Source organism: Arachis duranensis, chromosome 4 (assembly GCF_000817695.3).
Source record: "Arachis duranensis cultivar V14167 chromosome 4, aradu.V14167.gnm2.J7QH, whole genome shotgun sequence".
NCBI lineage: Eukaryota > Viridiplantae > Streptophyta > Magnoliopsida > Fabales > Fabaceae > Arachis > Arachis duranensis.
The window spans coordinates 95,372,668-95,379,418 of record NC_029775.3 but is presented as its reverse complement, the minus strand read 5'-3'; the positions used below and the strand labels follow the sequence as shown (position 1 = coordinate 95,379,418).

The window sequence follows — 6,751 nt, the reverse complement described above, 5'->3', positions numbered from 1 at the left end:
AAAAGGTCCTATATATAGAGAACTAGTAGCCTAGGGTTTACAGATATGAGTAAATGACATAAAAATCCACTTCCGGGCCCACTTGGTGTGTGCTTGGGCTGAGCATTGAAGCATTTTCGTGTAGAGACTCTTCTTGGAGTTAAACGCCAGCTTTTATGCCAGTTTGGGCGTTTAACTCCCATTCTTGTGCCAGTTCCGGCGTTTAACGCTGGGAATTCTGATGGTGACTTTGAACGCCGGTTTGGGCCATCACATCTTGGGCAAAGTATGGACTATCATATATTGCTAGAAAGCCCAGGATGTCTAATTTCCAACGCCGTTGAGAGCGCACCAATTAGGCTTCTGTAGCTCCAGAAAATCCACTTCGAGTGCAGGGAGGTCAGAATCCAACAGCATCTGCAGTCCTTTTTAGTCTCTGAATCAGATTTTTGCTCAGGTCCCTCAATTTCAGCCAAAAAATACCTGAAATCACAGAAAAACACACAAACTCATAGTAAAGTCTAGAAAAGTGAATTTTAACTAAAAACTAATAAAATATACTAAAAACAAACTAAAACATACTAAAAACATACTAAAAACAATGCCAAAAAGCGTACAAATTATCCGCTCATCATACATCTAGCATCCTTTTAGTTTTAATTATTCCCTTGTATGCAACCATTTCTAGTAAAGTTTGATTTGCTTAGTTGTTGTCCTTGTTTCTAACCTAGTTTTTCATTTTGATTCCCAGGTATGAGGCGAGATGTAAATGTTCTGATCTTTTTAGATGTTAGAAAAGCATTAGAGGGTATGATAATATTCCAATCACAATTCTTGAAATGCTGAACTTCTTAGTTGTTTGTTGTTAATAGTAACTAAAGATATATTCCTTTTGTAATCTTATTGCAGAAGGTATGAAGCTTTTCATTTCTGACAACAAGGTGATCTTGACAGAAGGTTTTGATGGAGTTGTTCCCCCCAAGTATTTCAAAAAGATAGAATCGTGGCCTGGTAGACAACCTATTCCTCTACAAAATAATTCGTTGTAGTTGTTTTTTACTGGTTTAGGATCGCAGTGTGTGGATTACTGCTTGCCTGATTGGTTGTGTAAACAATGGCAGTCTTTTCAGTCTTCACCACCATTATTTGAACTTTCTTATTAGAAATTCAATAGTCCGGCCCGAGAGACTGTCATTGTTTCTTCAGCATGGATGTTTTATACACTTGTTGAATTTAAAACAAAATGGTTTTTCCGAAGTTTAACTCATCCTGTGAATTGTTAACAAAGTTTTTCCGAAGTTTCAAGTTTTTTGCATGTTCTATATATTAGACCAAGAAAAATGTCTTAACGTATGATTTCAGGTAGGTTGATGGTCCATAAAATTTCTATTTGAAATCCCTACATGATATTGGTTACCATTAAGATTTAGTTATTCGAGTGAGAAAACTGCATAATTTGAAAGGCAATGCTATAAGTGATAAAAAAACATAATACATAAAAATATTTGAACTGGAAGACATACTGAGTTGAAAACAAAACAGAAGATGAATTTCATACAAAAAATTAGAGCAATCACATGAGAAAATATGATTAAAAAAATTCTAATTTTTACCTATTACATATATTTCTTGATTCACAAGTTGGTGAATTGAAATACCATCAAAATGCCAAAGCAATGGCGAGTTTGAAAACAAAAGCTCTTTAGCTATGTCCTGCATTGAAGGTCTTGATTTTGGGTTGGGATGCAAGCATGCAAGTGCTAATGTTACAACAAGTACAATATCCCACATATCTTTTCGAAGAAAGGGCAATGGGATACGTGAATCCAATATATCCAATGAGAAGCCAGCTCGGCTCGACTGAGTTCCTCTCAGCTCAGCTCATATTCCTATGTCGCTCTTCATCGTTTAGTTTCTGTTGCATCAATCAAATATCCATCCATGTTTGCTTCGGTGAGCGACAGCACTGTCCTTCTTTTGCGCCACTGCCGCTTCTTACTTCCATGTCTCACCGTTTCCGTTTCCATTAGCGTTACCATTACCTCACCATCTCCTCTCTTATTCTCTCCGTCTTCCTCCTCTTACTTTCCTCCAACAATGAACAACAAAAGCAAAAACCCCAATACCTCTTCCTTCTCCTCCTACGCTCACTCCTCTTCCAGGTTCCTCTCTCTCTCTCTCTCTCTCTCTCTCTCTCTCTCTCTCTCTTTCCAGGTTCTTCTCTCTCTCTCTCTCTCTCTCTCTCTCTCTCTCTCTCTCTCTCTCCAACAAATAATTATCCTTCTTTATAGCTATTATCAAATTAAAATTTATTTTTTTCGCGTCTTGCTGTTGAAGCTTGCTCAGAATAATTGCGTTTAGCTCAAATTTCCTAATTTTTGCTTCTTTGTTGTTTTTTAATTCATCTTCCTTTTACTTTTGTATGATAATGGTCAGTTTTTCTAGTGAATGAAGCAGAAAGTTTTATGCTTTTAACTGAAGCCATTTTTGGGCTTTTGAGTGGCAGTGGTGGAAGAGGAAGTTCTTTTGATATGAGGAACGACAGGGAAAGAACAAGAGGACGTGGCAGTGGCCGTGGTGGTGGTGTGATAAACCCCATTTTTAGGGTTTATCTTGTATTGAATTTAGAGTATTTTGATAACCTTTTGTCACATTTAGCCTATGAATTAGCATAGTTTTGTTATCTCTCCCATATTTATGCTTAAGTGTAAAAACATGCTTTTTAAGCCTTATTTTGATGAATTCTAATTTCTCATTGATTCCATAAGATGCCTTGATGTGTTTGCTAGTAATTCCAGGATTGAAATAGGCTAGGCATGGATCAAAGGAGTAAGGAAGGAAGCATGCAAATGGAGAGAAGCACAAAAGACAAAAGAATTGATCTCGGCCAAGCACGCGCACGCGCACAAGGCGCTCGCGCGCACATGGCGCTCGCGCGCACATTGCAGAATCGACCGGGGACGCGCACGCGTACCGTGTGCGCATGCGTCGATAACCGCACATGACTTCATTAAAGCAACACGTGCCTGGCGATTTGAGAGGGTTTCTGAACCCATTTTTGGCGCCAATTGCTGATAGGAAGGAATAAAAGGATCAAGGATTGAGGGGAAGGCATCTTGAATCTAGAGAATAATTAGGATTAGTTTAGAGTTGGTTTTAGAGAGAGAAGCTCTCACTTCTCTCTAGAATTAGGATTAGGTTTAGTTAGTTTTAGAGAGAGAAGCTCTCACTTCTCTCTAGAATTAGGATTAGGTTTAGGTTAATCTCTCTTCTTAGATCTAGGTTTAATTCATGCTTTGATTCACTTTTCCTTCGCCAATTCTTAATCTTCTCCTCTTCCTCTTTCTAGTTATGTGCTTTAATAATTGTAATTCTTCATTTTGTTTTGGATAGATTGTTGTTCCTTTGTTTTCTTTCAATAATGCAATTTGAGGTAATTCATGATAATTGTGATTTCCTTGATTGTTGTTGTTAATTCTTTGCAATAATTGTTGTTAGATTTTATTTTTGTTCTCAATTTACTATGCTTTTCTTTTGTGCCTTCCAAGTGTTTGATGAAATGCTTGGTTGGACTTTAGTGTAGGTTTTGTTCCTCTTGGCCTAGGTAGAGTAATTAGTGACACTTGAGTTATCTAATTCCTTTGTTGATTGGTAATTGGAGAAATTGCTAATTGGTTTGGAGTGTACTAAAGCTAGTCTTTCCTTGGGAGTTGGCTAGGACTTGTGGCTCAAGTCAATTCATCCACTTGACTTTCCTTTATTTAGTAAGGGTTAACTAAGTGGTAGCAATGAACAATTCTCATCACAATTGAGAAGGATAACTAGGATAGGACTTCTAATTTTCATACCTTGCCAAGAGCCTTTTATAGTTGTTAGTTTACTTTCTTGCCATTTATCTTTCATTCCTCTTATCAAAACCCCAAGACAACTCAAACCAATAACAAAACACTTCATTACAATTCCTAGGGAGAACGACCCGAGGTTTGAATACTTCGGTTATTAATTTTAGGGGTTTGTTACTTGTGACAAACAATCTTTTGTATGAAAGGATTATTGTTGGTTTAGAAACTATACTTGCAACGAGAATTCATTTGTGAAATTCTAAACCGTCAAAAATCCAATCATCAAAATGGCACCGTTGCCGGGGAGTTGCAATGGTGTTATGTTATTGGTTGTTGTATATATGTGAATAGTGTGAATATCTTGCTTTTGCTTTATTTTCTAGTTTTTGTTAGTTTTATTTTGCTTTTCCATTATGAATTCTCACTTTGGCTATGAGTTTGGTTATAATTATGTTGTAGGAAATGAGAGCTTCAATGAGAATGTGTATCAAGGATGGGTAATCAAAGGTGGGAGGAGCCATATGCATATGATCAATCTTCATGGCAACAACCTCTACCAATGCACTGCGAAGAAGAGCCATTCTATGATGCATATCAATCCAACGGCTTTGGTGAATCACTTTGTGACTTTCACGAACCACCACCATATGCCTATGAACCATATCCTCAACATAAACCTCAACCATACTCACAAGCCTTTCCATACCAAGCACCTTCCTATGATCCATATCCATCATATGACCAATCATCCATACCATATTTTTATGACCATTTTGAGCAAGAACCCTTAGAACCACCACAACCCTATCAAGATTACTCCCAAGAACCACCTCAATACACACAATCTCCACAACCTTACAAAGAAGAACCACCTTCCCATTATGAATCCTCTCTCCAAAATAATGAACCTTCCTATTCACCCCAAGCCCCAATAAACGATCCTCTCACTTTGTTACTCCAAGGACAAGAAGCCATGAAGTGGGATACACTTGAGTTTGTGACCAATTTGACCAAGGTGGTGCACACTTTAGCCCACCAATGTTTGAATACTCAAGGTAATTCCGTGACCACGTATGAAAGGTCAAAAGAAGAGCAAAGCATGAAAGAGAAATTGGAAAATTCAGTGGAGAAGGAGGAGTCGAATTTTGTGTTGGAACAATTGGAGGAGCCTATGATCATTGAAGAAAAGGGAGAAGTGGTTGAAGATTTAGAAGATGTTGAAAGTCCATGGGAATGTAGTATCATGGCGAACTCTTCCAAGAAGCTTGATATTGATGTTGAGGAGGGTGCGCAACCTCCAAAGCATATCATCATTGGAGACTTGGAAGAAGCTTATCAAGAAATGGATTCAATCATGGATGAATTTATCTCCACAATGGAATCCTCTCCCATTGGACATGAAGCTGAAACTATAAAAGAGTGTGTACAACCTCCCAAGGAAAACGAAAATGGCATGGTGTATATTGAAATTGAAGAATATGAAGAGGTTGATCAAGAGATGAATTCATTCATCAATGAATTCCTATCCAAAATTGAATCACCTCCCATTAAACAAGATGAAGTTCTTGAAGACAACACCAAGCCACGTAACAAAGGGGATGAGGTCGAAATTGAAGAAGCTTGTGAAGAGGTGGAACCAACCAAAGAAGAGCCTGAAGAAGTAGACCTTGCATTGTCTAAGTGTGGGGAAGTCTCCCTCCCCAAGTCACCATCCAACACAACATTCAAGTGGGTAAAACTCTTATCCCTAAGCTTTACTTTCTCACTTGAATATGGCTTAATTGAAAATGATGGTCAACTTAGTGTTCTTTGTAGAACTAAAAGCAAAAATGAGTTGTGTAGTGGTTGCAAGTTAGGAATTAGGCTCATCAAGGTCAAAGTTTTAAGGTATAGGAACGATGATTGGAAGAATACCACTTTACAAGGGTACCGACGGAAGGCTTGGTATGTTAAAGAGAATTCTATGTGTCAATCGCCCTTATGTCAACCACCCGGAAAGAAAAAGTATGAAGATCAAATTGAAGATGGGTGTGAAGATAAGATATGGGATCCCGGTTCGCTATGTGAAGACCAACTATGGGGACTCATATCTTGGGTAGAACTTTGCCCAAGCTTAATGAAAATGGTTGGAAATTCTGTCAACCAATTGAGAAGCATGGATCCTTGGAGATTCAAGGATGAGTACAAACATAAGCCACCATGACAATAAGCACCTTAACATGTCCAACTTAAGGACTTAAACTAAAAGTGCTAGGTGGGAGACACCCCACCATGGTAAACTCTTTCCATTCTCTTTTAAATTTGCTTAATAAGTGATTTGCGTTCCCATTGTAGGTAGATGTTTCATATAAATTTGTTTGTACAACTTAATTGTTAGCTTAGTCACATGTATGTTGTGTTTAGTAGTAGATGAATAATATCAAATTGCATTTTTTGTGAATTGTATGATGGTTGATTGAATGAAGAGTTGTGAGCAGTATGGGGAGCACCCAGCATAATTTTTCTGAAAAAAAAATTGGGGGTGGACGCGCGCACACATGGTACGCGCACGCGTCCCTGTGCGGATGCATCATCACCCACATCCCCGAGAGTTGGGCCTGTCTTGGGCAAACACTATGACCTGAGCCCAACACAATCCACGCTGACGCGCACTATGTGCGTGCGCACCGGTCATAAGAACATGAAAGTTCACGCGGACGGGAACCTGCCGCGCCCGCGTCGATCTGCTGCTGCAATTTTTTGAGCCAAGCCCCAGAGAATTGAGCCGGATCTAGGCCAACTTTAAGCCCCCAGCCCAACTCGGTTTGCGCGGACGCGCACTTGCCACGTGCGCGCCCACATGCCCAGGGAGGAACAAACGTGAGCGCACGCATCGCGCTAGCGCGCCTTATCACAGATTATCAATATACGCGGACGCGCACTTGCCGCGC

General features: G+C 39.2%; 1 pseudogene; it reads left to right on the top strand.

Moving 5' to 3' along the window:
* Nucleotides 1-1,202, top strand: part of LOC107485000 (uncharacterized) — a 12,529-nt pseudogene extending 11,327 nt beyond the window's left edge.
* The last annotated feature ends 5,549 nt before the right edge of the window (nucleotides 1,203-6,751 follow it).